This window comes from Bufo bufo, chromosome 6 (genome assembly GCF_905171765.1).
Source record: "Bufo bufo chromosome 6, aBufBuf1.1, whole genome shotgun sequence".
NCBI lineage: Eukaryota > Metazoa > Chordata > Amphibia > Anura > Bufonidae > Bufo > Bufo bufo.
In genome coordinates, this window is record NC_053394.1 from 21,105,201 (window position 1) to 21,119,157 (window position 13,957).

The window sequence follows — 13,957 nt, forward strand, 5'->3', positions numbered from 1 at the left end:
AGAGTCCAGACCATGTTGTGAAATTCAACAGCAGCTTTACTTAAAAAAAACTTTCATCCAAACGATGTGCAGGCTTTGTCTTGGTTCCAGCAGGCTTTGGCATAAACTAGCAGGCAAACTTGATAACTCTGCTTTCTCTCTCTCTCTGCTGTACTGACAGGCTTGCTTAAATACTTTGCTTTCTTTATGCTGCACTAAACTCTGCTTAGGTCTGGTTTCTGTACTGTAGGTCTGTTCTGGTATCCTTGGATGGGGTGGCTTCGACTGTTATTCCCCTCCTAACACTCAGTAAACAACTTATCTTCAGCCGAAGAATTATTCCTCTGGCTGACTTCTCTTATGGCGACCGAAGAACAATTTCCTCTGGTCCCAATGGCTTCCACACATCTGCTTCCATGGTCAGCAGAGTTTAGGCTGCTCTGGCTGTGAGTGTGCCCCCCTTCCCTCCTGTCCAGACTAGACTCCAACTAGAACTAACTGGAACTTGCTGCCCCTCCCTACTGGTAGGAAGCAGGACTGGCCCACTTCTGCCCAGAGGGGGGAGAATGGAATGGTGAGTTCCATTCTGTCTAAGGATAGCTCTGCCATTTACACTGCCACCTGCTGGTGAACCAGGCATATTACATGTAATAACAGTTGCATAAAAATCATAGCACTGCACAATGTAGAGGATCTGGAAATTAGTAGATAAATGACATTTGTGTTAGCCAATTAGAGACAATAGCAGGGTGTAGGAATGCACCAGAGACAGGCCTGCGTGTAGGTAAGTATGAACCTGGGTGTTGTGGCTGGAGCTGTCGGCTTGTAGATTGGCCTCTGCCTGGCACTCCATGTGAAAAACTACTCCATCATGTTGATGAGACTGAACCGGCTGCTGCTGCTACTACTGTTGATGTGGCTTTGGCTGCTTGTCGCAGCAGGAGGTGGGTGACTCTGAGATGGGCAGAGAGGGGACTACCTTTCAGACATGCTGGCAGCAGGCGTCTGCTTGCTGAAAACTGCAGCAAGCTACATACACAGGCCCTGATTTATCATACCTTCACTCCAGAATTTTGGCATAAAAATATCGCAAAATAGGGCTTTTGCGACTTTTTTGAACTCACTTGTACAAAATTTTGCGGCTTTTTGCATGTGTACACCACTCACTCCAGTTTTGTAATATGGGTGGAAAAGTGGGCGTGGTGGGTTATGTTAATGAGTTTCACTCCAAATTTGTCATTGACCGCAAATAAGTCACAATCTCACTCCAGGAGCAGGGTGGAGTAGGAAAACCGGAGTAGCTTCTCTAGACAGAAGTGTTAGATTTAAGGACAAGCCAAATGTATCAAACAACATGCAACATTTGATAAATATGGCACAAAGTACTCTAACACTGACTGAAGCAAAACTGACTTCAAATATTCTCCTAATGATAAATTCCCCCGACAGTAATTCCTGGTGATAATGTTAATTTGGCCTCCTTTTCTGAGGGAAGAAAATATTCCCCCATTTTGCTTTGATAGTGAGGGTCTAAAAGCAGGTCTATCCAGTAATCATCAGACTGCTGTGACGGTAACGTACACTACACACAGGGGGGAGGATAGTGACCACTGCGCTCCACACTCACCCCTGGCCCTGCCTACTTGCCTCGCAAGTCCTAATGACAGGGAACAACTAGACGGCAGTCCCTAACTTAGGATAGGTGCTGGGAAGACAAGAGAAATAACGGAACGTGAACGGACCGGGTCAATACCTAGAGACCTACGCAGTACTAAGGAATGAGCAGACAATAGTCAGGAAAAGCTGAGGTCAAATACCAGGAGAGAAACGAAGTACAACAGGAGTCCGCAAAGAATCGTCAGGTGGATGCCGGGGTCAGGATACCAGGAGAGATGCGCAGTGAAGGATGAGGAGGCAGAGGAGGACATTGGCGCCTGATTCACAGCATGAAAAGTTGCTGGTATGGCTGGTCAGGAACTACATTTACTCAGTGGGCCGTAAAGAACATGTATTGTCCCTGACCATAGTTACAGCTCCACACGTCGGCACTGCCATGAACTGACCAGACACTGACAGTATCAAGGACTGGCCCACCTTCTGCTGTACGTACAGTATGTATACAGGGCTGGTATAGCTATTTTAGAGAAGTAGTGATGGCTTGGGACTCTCCACCTTGGCAAGGCACAAGCCATTAGCAGTGATGAGCGGCAGGGGCAATATTCGAATTTGCAATATTTCGCAAATATTTGGGCGAATGTTCGTCACTTATTCGCAATCAGAAAATTTGCGATGAAAATTTTGCGATATGAAAATTTGTGATCAACACTTCATAAAGTCAAATATATTGCAAAGAAAAAATGTGGGGGATTGAGTCAGCACAACCTGTATGTAGGTGCACATCACTATGGCGAAATACATATACAAACGGAAAATACAAATGCAATGGCACTCTGCAACCAGCATTCTGCCCTGCCTCCATGCTGGATGAGGCATTGGTGTACATTTTGGCCAAAGCGTAATAAGCCACTCACCACGTCAAGGTCGCCTCTATTGAGTGGTCCCTAACACTAGTTCCTACCTGTTTATGGGCCTTGAAAGCCACACAAAGTCCAGGGAATGCAGGTCAGCATGCACGCCAAGCACACTCTGCTTTTAACCCCGTCCGGTGCCATTACAGCTTTCATGGGATCCAGGGATGCAAGTACCAACATACACGCTGAGCCCACCATATACTTCTCCTGAAGCCAAATGGCTACTGGTAGGTTCTATATAAGCAGACTCAGTTTTATACTGACTTTAAAACCAGCCTCCAGGACAGATTGACTGGTCAGGTGTGCATGACTCCAAGGAGATCGCCACGCCTCCAATATATACTACAAAGAAAAAATGTGGGGGATTGAGCCAGCACAACCTGTATGTAGGTGCACATCACTATGGCGAAATACATATACAAACGGAAAATACAAATGTGATAGCACTTTGCATCCAGCATTCTGCCCTGCCTCCATGCTGGATGAGGCATTGGTGTACATTTTGGCCAAAGCATAATAAGCCACTCCCCACGTCAAGGTCGCCTCATACAGCATGGAGGCAGGGCAGAATGCTGGATGCAGAGTGCTATCACATTTGTATTTTCCGTTTGTATATGTATTTCGCCACAGTGATGTGCACCTACATACAGGTTGTGCTGACTCAATCCCCCACATTTTTTCTTTGTAGTATATATTGGAGGTGTGGCGATCTCCTTGGAGTCATTGCACACCTGACCAGTCAATCTGTCCTGGAGGCTGGTTTTAAAGTCAGTATAAAACTGAGTCTGCTTATATAGAACCTACCAGTAGCCATTTGGCTTCAGGAGAAGTATATGGTGGGCTCAGCGTGCATGTTGGTACTTGCATCCCTGGATCCGATGAAAGCTGTAATGGCACCGGACGGGGTTAAAAGCAGAGTGTGCTTGGCGTGCATGCTGACCTGCATTCCCTGGACTTTGTATGGCTGTCATGGCCCATAAACAGGTAGGAACTAGTGTTAGGGACCACTCAATAGAGGCAACCTTGACGTGGTGAGTGGCTTATTACGCTTTGGCCAAAATGTACACCAATGCCTCATCCAGCATGGAGGCAGGGCAGAATGCTGGATGCAGAGTGCTATCACATTTGTATTTTCCGTTCAAATATATTGCAGTCTTCTCATTAGCTCACAAGAAAGAAGCAGTGAGGGATTATGGGTACTGATGAAAAAAAATCTAGAATATTCTCGATTACGAAGATATAGCACTATATTCTAGATATTTGCGAATTCTCGAAGTGCCAATATTTGCGATAAAAATTTGCGATTAGATTATTTGCAATCAACACTAGCCATCAGTTCTCTGAAATGTGCGCACAGTCAACCACATGGAAAGGGAGGGACTTTAGTACCATCAACTTGGCCAAAGAACGTTCAGCTTCTGCACTGTTGGATGAGTGCAGCATGTTGTCTTTTTGCAATCGCATCGGTGATCGATTGCTGGCGAAACGCGCGACGAGGAGTAGGAGAAGCATCAGGACCAATAGATGATGGGAAGGAAACACAGCTCCCTTCTGCTGAGGTGGTGGAGCCCTGACTGCTGGAAAAGGGGTGTGGGCCAGTGGGAGATTCATCAGGCTGTACCACTACAGTAGCGCCAAGGTTTTCCCAGGCCACTTTATAGTGACGCTCCAGGGCTATGATGCAAACATTGACATCCTGGGCATGCTTCACCTTCTGCCCACAGATCCTACATCTGGCCATGCTGATGTCTTCCGATGACTTGATGAAAAATTCCCACACCGGAAAGTATGGCATTTTCCCCCCACTACTGCGAGATGACTGCTACCACTGGCTCTATGAAGCCATGCACCGCTAGTTCTTTCCAGACAGGGAGGCTCCTGAGTAGCAGATGGTCGACCCCGGGCACATTTGTCTCCAGATCTCACACTGCGGCCACCCTGCTGGTTAACGGTCAAGCTTGCACCCTGCTGGCTCAACTACATGCTTCCACCCTGCAACTGTCTCACGAGCAAGATGCCACCCTCACCCCCTGATGATGATGATGATGACGCCCCCTCTTCACCCAGCTCCCATGTGCGATCGGTTACAGTACATCATCCACTATTGTCTTCTCATAACTTATGTCACTCTCACCAATCTCATGGCCGCATCTTAGACTGCTGGCAACACCTGCTCCAACACGACTGTCATCATCGCTACTTGCACACCTACAGGAGTAAGCAGATGACCTCTCCTCCAAATCTGGGCTGGACAGTAGATGCTGACTGTCCTCAACTATATCTTCCTCGCTGAAAAGCAGAGCCGGCAGCATACATCACTTGCCTGGCAGACGGATCAGCAAAGATAAGAGGCAGGTTCAAAACAGGTGAGGGCACAGAGCTTGTAGTATCAGAGGAACCCACGGACTCCAGGCTGTGGGTTTCTGATGTCAGTTGAGATGATGTTGATGTAACAGCGGCTGCTGTCCGCCAATGTTTCTCTGCTTACCGCCGCAGTTTCAGGCTCCGTGTTCAGCGGTAATCTGCTGCTTCTGTTCCCCCATTCACACTGCAGATCTGGGCTCTGTCCTTGCAGGAATTGACTGTCCTGGAATACGCTCTGCGGTTTCCTTCCAGTCCTGAGCACAGCCTGCTTTCATCTTGTTCCCTGTAGGGCTGGTGCACGTCACTTCATGAGATTTATGGGTTAGCTCATATGACCTTGCTGACCAATCCTCCTGCATATATATATATATATATATATATATATATATATATATATATATACAAAGCAAAAAACGAAGGCAGCACTCCAAATAGTGAAGAAAGTGGAAGGTTTATTCACCCAACCAGCAGCAACGTTTCAGCTCTCTCTATGGAGCCTTTGTCCAGCTGAGGAACATGTGCATAGTAACATACATAAGTAGTGGCAGTGATTAACATGATTACAAATCAATTAAAAATGTCATAGAAACAAATAAGATAAATATAAAAAGTACAGTCATATAAATAGTGCAGTTCATCCATACAACTAGTGTGAATATAATGGGGCATAAGTGAATACATAAAAATACATGATATAATTCATATTGTGTGAAATATACCCGCCGGCCCCCGACACATGGATCGGCTTTTCTGCTGAACACTGCGGTATATGCTCTACTATTCAGTGATGTTCTAAGCTGGATGGGCGACAGTGCTGTGTTGCGCATGCGCCCTAATGCGATGTTCCCACAGTGGCCATCTTTGTTATGGTCTATAATGGTACTCAGCTCCTGTACAAGTCTCGCGATAACAGATAGTGCGGCGCATGCGCCGCTGTTGTTTCCGGACGCCAGCAGTCTCCACCATGTCGCTTCAGCCAGCATTGATCCATTCAAAGGTTTTTAATCGATTTTATTTTATTTACACACCTGTTCACTGTTGTAATGATTACCAATTATGCAAGATTTGGGTATATTTCACACAATATGAATTATATCATGTATTTTTATGTATTCACTTATGCCCCATTATATTCACACTAGTTGTATGGATGAACTGCACTATTTATATGACTGTACTTTTTATATTTATCTTATTTGTTTCTATGACATTTTTAATTGATTTGTAATCATGTTAATCACTGCCACTACTTATGTATGTTACTATGCACATGTTACTCAGCTGGACAAAGGCTCCATAGAAAGAGCTGAAACGTTGCTGCTGGTTGGGTGAATAAACCTTCCACTTTCTTCACTATTTGGAGTGCTGCCTTCGTTTTTTGCTTTGTATCTACAACCTGGACCTTGGTCACAGGTCTGATAAGGAGGATTTTTTTGCACCCGCATATTTTCTTGAGTGCTGCTTCTTTTCTTTACTGTTATATATATATATATATATATATATATATATATATATATATATACACACATATACAGTCAGGCCCATAAATATTGGGACATTGACACAATTCTAACATTTTTGGCTCTATACACCACCACAATGGATTTGAAATGAAACAAACAAGATGTGATTTAACTGCAGACTGTCAGCTTTAATTTGAGGGTATTTACATCCAAATCAGGTGAACGGTGTAGGAATTACAACAGTTTACATCTGTGCCTCCCACTTGTTAAGGAACCAAAAGTAATGGGACAATTGGCTTATCAGCTGTTCCATGGCCAGGTGTGTGTTATTCCCTCATTATCCCAATTACAGTGAGCAGATAAAAGGTCCAGAGGTCATTTCCAGTTTGCTATTTGCATTTGGAATCTGTTGCTGTCAACTCTCAAGATGAGATCCAAAGAGCTGTCACTATCAGTGAAGCCATCATTAGGCTGAAAAAACAAAACAAACCCATCAGAGATATAGCAAAAACATTATGCGTGGCCAAAACAACTGTTTGGAACATTCTTAAAAAGAAGGAACGCATCTGTGAGCTCAGCAACACCAAAAGACCCGGAAGAACACGGAAAACAACTGTGGTGGATGATCGAAGAATTATTTCCCTGGTGAAGAAAACACCCTTCGCAACAGTTGGCCAGATCAAGAACACTCTCCAGGAGGTAGGTGTATGTGTGTCAAAGTCAACAATCAATAGAAGACTTCACCAGAGTGAATACAAAGGGTTCACCACAAGATGTAAACCATTGGTGAGCCTCAAAAACAGGAAGGCCAGATTAGAGTTTGCCAAACGACATCTAATAAAGCCTTCACAGTTCTGGAACAACATCCTATGGACAGATGAGACCAAGATCAACTTGTACCAGAGTGATGGGAAGAGAAGAGTATGGAGAAGGAAAGGAACTGCTCATGATCCTAAGCATACCACCTCATCAGTGAAGCATGGTGGTGGTAGTGTCATGGCGTGGGCATGTATGGCTGCCAATGGAACTGGTTCTATTGGATTTATTGATGATGTGACTGTTGACAAAAGCTTCAGGATGGATTCTGAATTGTTTTGGGCAATATTATCTGCTCATATTCAGCCAAATGCTTCAGAACTCGTTGGACGGTGCTTCACAGTGAAGATGGACAATGACCCAAAGCATACTGCAAAAGCAACCAAAGAGTTTTTTAAAGGAAAGAAATGGAATGTTATGCAATGGCCAAGTCAATCACCTGACCTGAATCCGATTGATCATGCATTTCACTTGCTGAAGACAAAACTGAAGAACAAGAACAAGCAGGAACTGAAGACAGTTGCAGTAGAGGCCTGGCAGAGCATCACCAGGGATGAAACCCAGCGTCTGTGATGTCTATGCGTTCCAGACTTCAGGCTGTAATTGACTGCAAAGGATTTGCAACCAAGTATTAAAAAGTGAAAGTTTGATTTATCATTATTATTTTGTCCCATTACTTTTGGTTCGTTAACAAGTGGGAGGCACATATGCAAACTTTTGTAATTCCTACACCGTTCACCTGTAAATACCCTCAAATTACAGCTGACAGTCTGCAGGTAAAGCACATCTTGTTTGTTTCATTTAAAATCCATTGTGGTGGTGAATAGAGCCAAAAATGTTAGAATTGTGTCCATGTCCCAATATTTATGGACCTGACTGTATATATATATATATATATATATATATATATATGTGGCTTATCCCCCTTTCCAGATGCCTAAGTATCAAGGTCCTTATGTCCTGCAAAGGTTTGCTAATATCACCGCTTGTGTCCGTGTTTACCTGACTGTGCTTCTGTTTCTGGACTCCGCTACCTGTTTGAGGCCCTGCCTGCATGCCTTGACTCTCCTGTTACTGACCTGGATTGACTGACCTGTACCTGTGCCACCTGCCCTGACCTACTGCTTGTTTGACTTCGCATTTGCCTCATCCCCGGGTCCTGCATTGTTGCTCCTGGTTAAGACTCAGCCTGCTGACTACATCTGTACCTCTGGTACCTTGCTCTGGTACATTCTGAACAAGCTGCCTTGTGTGCCAATTCTCATCAAGAGGTAGCGACTTAATGTTCCCCTCAGGAAAGTCTATCCCTACCATCAGGGGGCAATGCTCTTAGAGGAGATATTATACATGTCACAGTGGGTTCACACCCGCTGGTTTTGTGACAGTTGAAGACCAAGTCAACCATTCCAGGAGAGTGGGATTGGTCATCAAAACACGACTGCTGGATAACACTGGCAGCTCTGGCCTTTTGCTGCGACTGCTGCTACCACGCCCCACCACCCCCCTTCTGCTGCTACTTCTGATGGCTCCAGCAACATTTTTTTCATTGCCCGTTACTTTGGAGGATCCTGGCAAATGGATGTTGGATATACTGTACTGTAACACTAACTGAACTGTATACGTAAAATAAGTTATTCAATGTCAATATCGACACCTCAGTAACAGTAGTATTAGACAGGTTATTCACCTCAATTTGAAAATCAAGGCGTAATTGAATTGCTTATCTATTTAACAAGGAAGACACTGTTCAATTAGATAGCTCTGTGCCCTACACAAGGATTGATGCAAATTGGGCTGTCTCCTGTGGATCCCTTCAGCTTCAGATTACAGTCCCTGCACTGTCCTTGCATGCTCCCTATACAAAATTCCACAAGGCTTCTTGAACACTGTCCCTAGCTCTTGTCACATCTCTCCCTATGCTCAAATCACTGTGAAATGGAGAAGACTGTGAAGAATTTGGCTTTTTATAGGGCTGTGACATCACAGGTAATTTGCTTATTAGCTGGCTACATGGCATTATGGGTCATATCGCAAGTTTTTTATTTTCACTTTGTAACATGTTTATCCGCCATTTTAGGAGAAAAAAAAAAAAGGGAATTTGGATATGCAAAACTAATTTTTACTAAACTTTGGATCAAATTCCACTTCGAATGCTTTGCTTTGCTCAACACTAATCTAGATGTTCAGTTTGCCATCTTCTAAATAAATAATTACAAATTTTCACTTAGTTCAAATTTTTCTACAGTAAGATGAGACCCCTAGTTAAAGAAGGAGAAGCAAATTAGAGCCTATGATGTCCTCAAAGTCACCTTTGACCAATTAGGTAGAAAGAATGCCAACATAAAACACCTGTTAGCTTTTTCATTGGGTGATTGATGAGCTGTCAAGTGCAATGATAAGACTAGGCAAAGGATGAAGGTTCTGTGTTTCTCAACAGATCTTTTCAAAGCTATGAATTTTGTAACACATACAAAAAATGTAAAATGCCACTTTGAGTTATGATCAAGGAGGAAGAAATTGAATAAATTTAGCTAGAACATTACAGCCCTCTACAGGGAGTGCAGAATTATTAGGCAAATGTGTATTTTGACCACATCATCCTCTTTATGCATGTTGTCTTACTCCAAGCTGTATAGGCTCGAAAGCCTACTACCAATTAAGCATATTAGGTGATGTGCATCTCTGTAATGAGAAGGGGTGTGGTCTAATGACATCAACACCCTATATTAGGTGTGCATAATTATTAGGCAACTTCCTTTCCTTTGGAAAAATGGGTCAAAAGAAGGACTTGACAGGCTCAGAAAAGTCAAAAATAGTGAGATATCTTGCAGAGGGATGCAGCACTCTTAAAATTGCAAAGCTTCTGAAGCGTGATCATCGAACAATCAAGTGTTTCATTCAAAATAGTCAACAGGGTCGCAAGAAGCGTGTGGAAAAACCAAGGCGCAAAATAACTGCCCATGAACTGAGAAAAGTCAAGCGTGCAGCTGCCAAGATGCCACTTGCCACCAGTTTGGCCATATTTCAGAGCTGCAACATCACTGGAGTGCCCAAAAGCACAAGGTGTGCAATACTCAGAGACATGGCCAAGGTAAGAAAGGCTGAAAGACGACCACCACTGAACAAGACACAAAAGCTGAAACGTCAAGACTGGGCCAAGAAATATCTCAAGACTGATTTTTCTAAGGTTTTACGGACTGATGAAATGAGAGTGAGTCTTGATGGGCCAGATGGATGGGCCTGTGGCTGGATTGGTAAAGGGCAGAGAGCTCCAGTCCGACTCAGACGCCAGCAAGGTAGAGGTGGAGTACTGGTTTGGGCTGGTATCATCAAAGATGAGCTTGTGGGGCCTTTTCGGGTTGAGGATGGAGTCAAGCTCAACTCCCAGTCATACTGCCAGTTTCTGGAAGACACCTTCTTCAAGCAGTGGTACAGGAAGAAATCTGCATCCTTCAAGAAAAACATGATTTTCATGCAGGACAATGCTCCATCACACACGTCCAAGTACTCCACAGCGTTGCTGGCAAGAAAGGGTATAAAAGAAGAAAATCTAATGACATGGCCTCCTTGTTCACCTGATCTGAACCCCATTGAGAACCTGTGGTCCATCATCAAATGTGAGATTTACAAGGAGGGGAAACAGTACACCTCTCTGAACAGTGTCTGGGAGTCTGTGGTTGCTGCTGCACGCAATGTTGATGGTGAACAGATCAAAACACTGACAGAATCCATGGATTCTGTCAGTGGCTATATTGGTCACTGATTTGTTTTTGTTTTGTTTTTGAATGTCAGAAATGTATATTTGTGAATGTTGAGATGTTATATTGGTTTCACTGGTAAAAATAAATAATTGAAATGGGTATATATTTGTTTTTTGTTAAGTTGCCTAATAATTATGCACAGTAATAGTCACCTGCACACACAGATATCCCCCTAAAATAGCTAAAACTAAAAACTACTTCCAAAAATATTCAGCTTAGATATTAATGAGTTTTTTGGGTTCATTGAGAACATGGTTGTTGTTCAATAATAAAATTAATCCTCAAAAATACAACTTGCCTAATAATTCTGCACTCCCTGTATGTACATTAATATAACTACTATAATACTGCCCCTATGTACAATAATATAACTTCTATAATACCGCTCCTATGTACAAGAATATAACTACTATAATACTGCTCCTATGTACAAGAATATAACTACTATAATACTGCCTCCTATGTACAAGAATATAACTACTATAATACTGCCTCCTATGTACAAGAATATAACTACTATAATACTGCTCCTATGTACAAGAATATGACTACTATAATACTCCTCCTATGTACAAGAATATAACTACTATAATACTGCTCCTATGTACAAGAATATAACTACTATAATACTGCTCCTATGTACAAGAATATAACTACTATAATACTGCTCCTATGTACAAAAATATAACTACTATAATACTGCTCCTATGTACAAGAATATATCTACTATAATACTGCTCCTATGTACAATAATATATCTACTATAATACTGCTCCTATGTACACGAATATAACTACTATAATACTGCTCCTATGTACAAGAATATAACTACTATACTACTGCTCCTATGTACAAGAATATAACTACTATAATACTGCTCCTATGTACAAGAATATAACTACTAAAATACTGCCTGCTATGTACAAGAATAGAACTACTATAATACTACATCATATGTACATGTACATTTTTATAGTATAATACTGCCTCATATGTACAAGAATTTAGCTATTTCTGCAGATAAGGAACACTGCTTAGTAGGATAAACTGAGAGACTGCCAGATTGTGTGATTAACCAAAGGAAGACAATGAGATGGAGAAGCTGAGCCAAAGACTGTGTGTCACCATCCCATTGACCATAGAGACAGCCAGAAGGCTAAACCACAGACCTTGGGCCACCAGCCTTTGACCAGGGAACCATCCTTCTGAGATAGAGATGTGCAGCTAGCTCAGGCCTTTCCTCAGCATGAATCATTCTTCTGCCCAGGAGGAGACTGGAAAAGCCAACTCAGTGCCTTGTCTGTATTGTTTTCCAGTTAAGTTGCTCCAGTAAAGGAGTACAATGGTTTACTGCAGACCCTGACTCTCTGGACTTTTCTCCATTGGGGTGCACCATAATTTACCATCCCTTCCTGAGAGTGTCAACGCATGATGACACCTCAATGGTGTCCAGGGGAACCAGCAAAGCATTGGGGACACCCCAAACCCGGCCGTTGCACAAGGATTTAGCTATTATAATACTGCCTCTCTGTACAAGAATATAACTATACTGCCCCATATGTACAAGAAGATAACTACTCTAATACTGAAAATCCAAACAGAAGAAAAAGGAGTGTAAACCAGCTCACCAGTTACCAGAGGATACATGGACATGTAGTAAACACTGTAGATAGAGAATATGCAGAAGGGTTCCAGCATCCAAATCTCTGTGTCTTTATTAGCAAATCACTTAAAATCCAGTAAAGGAAACATGTACAGTTGGTGCGTTTTGGCTAAAACAGGTAGCTTTAGTCAAGGCAATCTGTGTTAGCCGAAATACTGCCTCCTATGTTCAATAATGTAACTACTAAAATACTGCGACTAATTAGCTATAAAAATAAAAAAAAATTGAAACTCATATTAAAGAAACATCCAAAAAAGGGATGACAAACGTATAAATACTAAGTGCGGTACATCCCTGGGAGATGTAAATCATGGGTATGATACTAGGAAAGATATAGGGAGAGGACATTTAATAACCTGCTGAGTGGGCATCAATACATATAAAGTGCAAAGTGCAAAATGTGCAGAACAAGCCCTATTATACAACAAAGGCAGTATCACTACCCTACCAATGAATGCCAAATAGTATATAATGTATCTAAGTAACCACATACCCTTACAAGAGTGGTATCTCCTCAGGAAGACCGCACACCCCTCCGTGCATTTCGGTGGAAACCAGAGAAAGGTAGCTTTCTCTGCAAGCTTCGTTTAGAGGGGTTTACGTGGCTGGTCACTTTTCGTTGTTTCATGTAACCTACTTCTTGGTCTACTATAATATTGCTCCTATGTACAAGAATATAACTACTATAATACTGCCCCTATGTACAAGAATATAACTATTATAATACTACTCCTATGTACAAGAATATAACTACTATAATACTGCCTCCTATGTACAAGAATATAACTAATATAATACTGCTCCTATGTACAAGAATATAACTACTATAATACTGCTCCTATGTACAGGAATATAACTACTATAATACTGTCTCCTATGTACAGGAATATAACTACTATAATACTGCCCCTATGTACAAGAATATAACTACTATAATACTGTTCCTATGTCCAAGAATATAACTACTATAATACTGCTCCTATGTACAAGAATATAACTACTATAATACAGCTCCAATGTACAAGAATATAACTACTATAATACTGCTCCTATGTCCAAGAATATAACTACTATAATACTGCCTCTTACATACAAGAATATAACTACTATAATACTGCTCCTATATACAAGAATATAACTACTATAATACTGCCTCCTATGGACAAGAATATAACTATTATAATACTGCTCCAATGTACAAGAATATAACTACTATAATACTGCCTCCTATGTACAAGAATATAACTACTATAATACTGCCTCCTATGTACAAGAATATAACTACTATAATATAACCCCCTAAGTACAAGAATATAACTACTATAATACTGCCTCTTACATACAAGAATATAACTACTATAATACTGCTCCTATGTACAA

The 13,957-nt window shown here is 42.0% G+C and overlaps 1 protein-coding gene across 9 annotated transcripts in view; it reads left to right on the forward strand.

Moving 5' to 3' along the window:
* The window catches only part of LOC121006028 (M1-specific T cell receptor beta chain-like), a 961,123-nt gene that overhangs the window by 750,540 nt on the left and 196,626 nt on the right, over nt 1–13,957 (forward strand). The window lies entirely within an intron of this gene.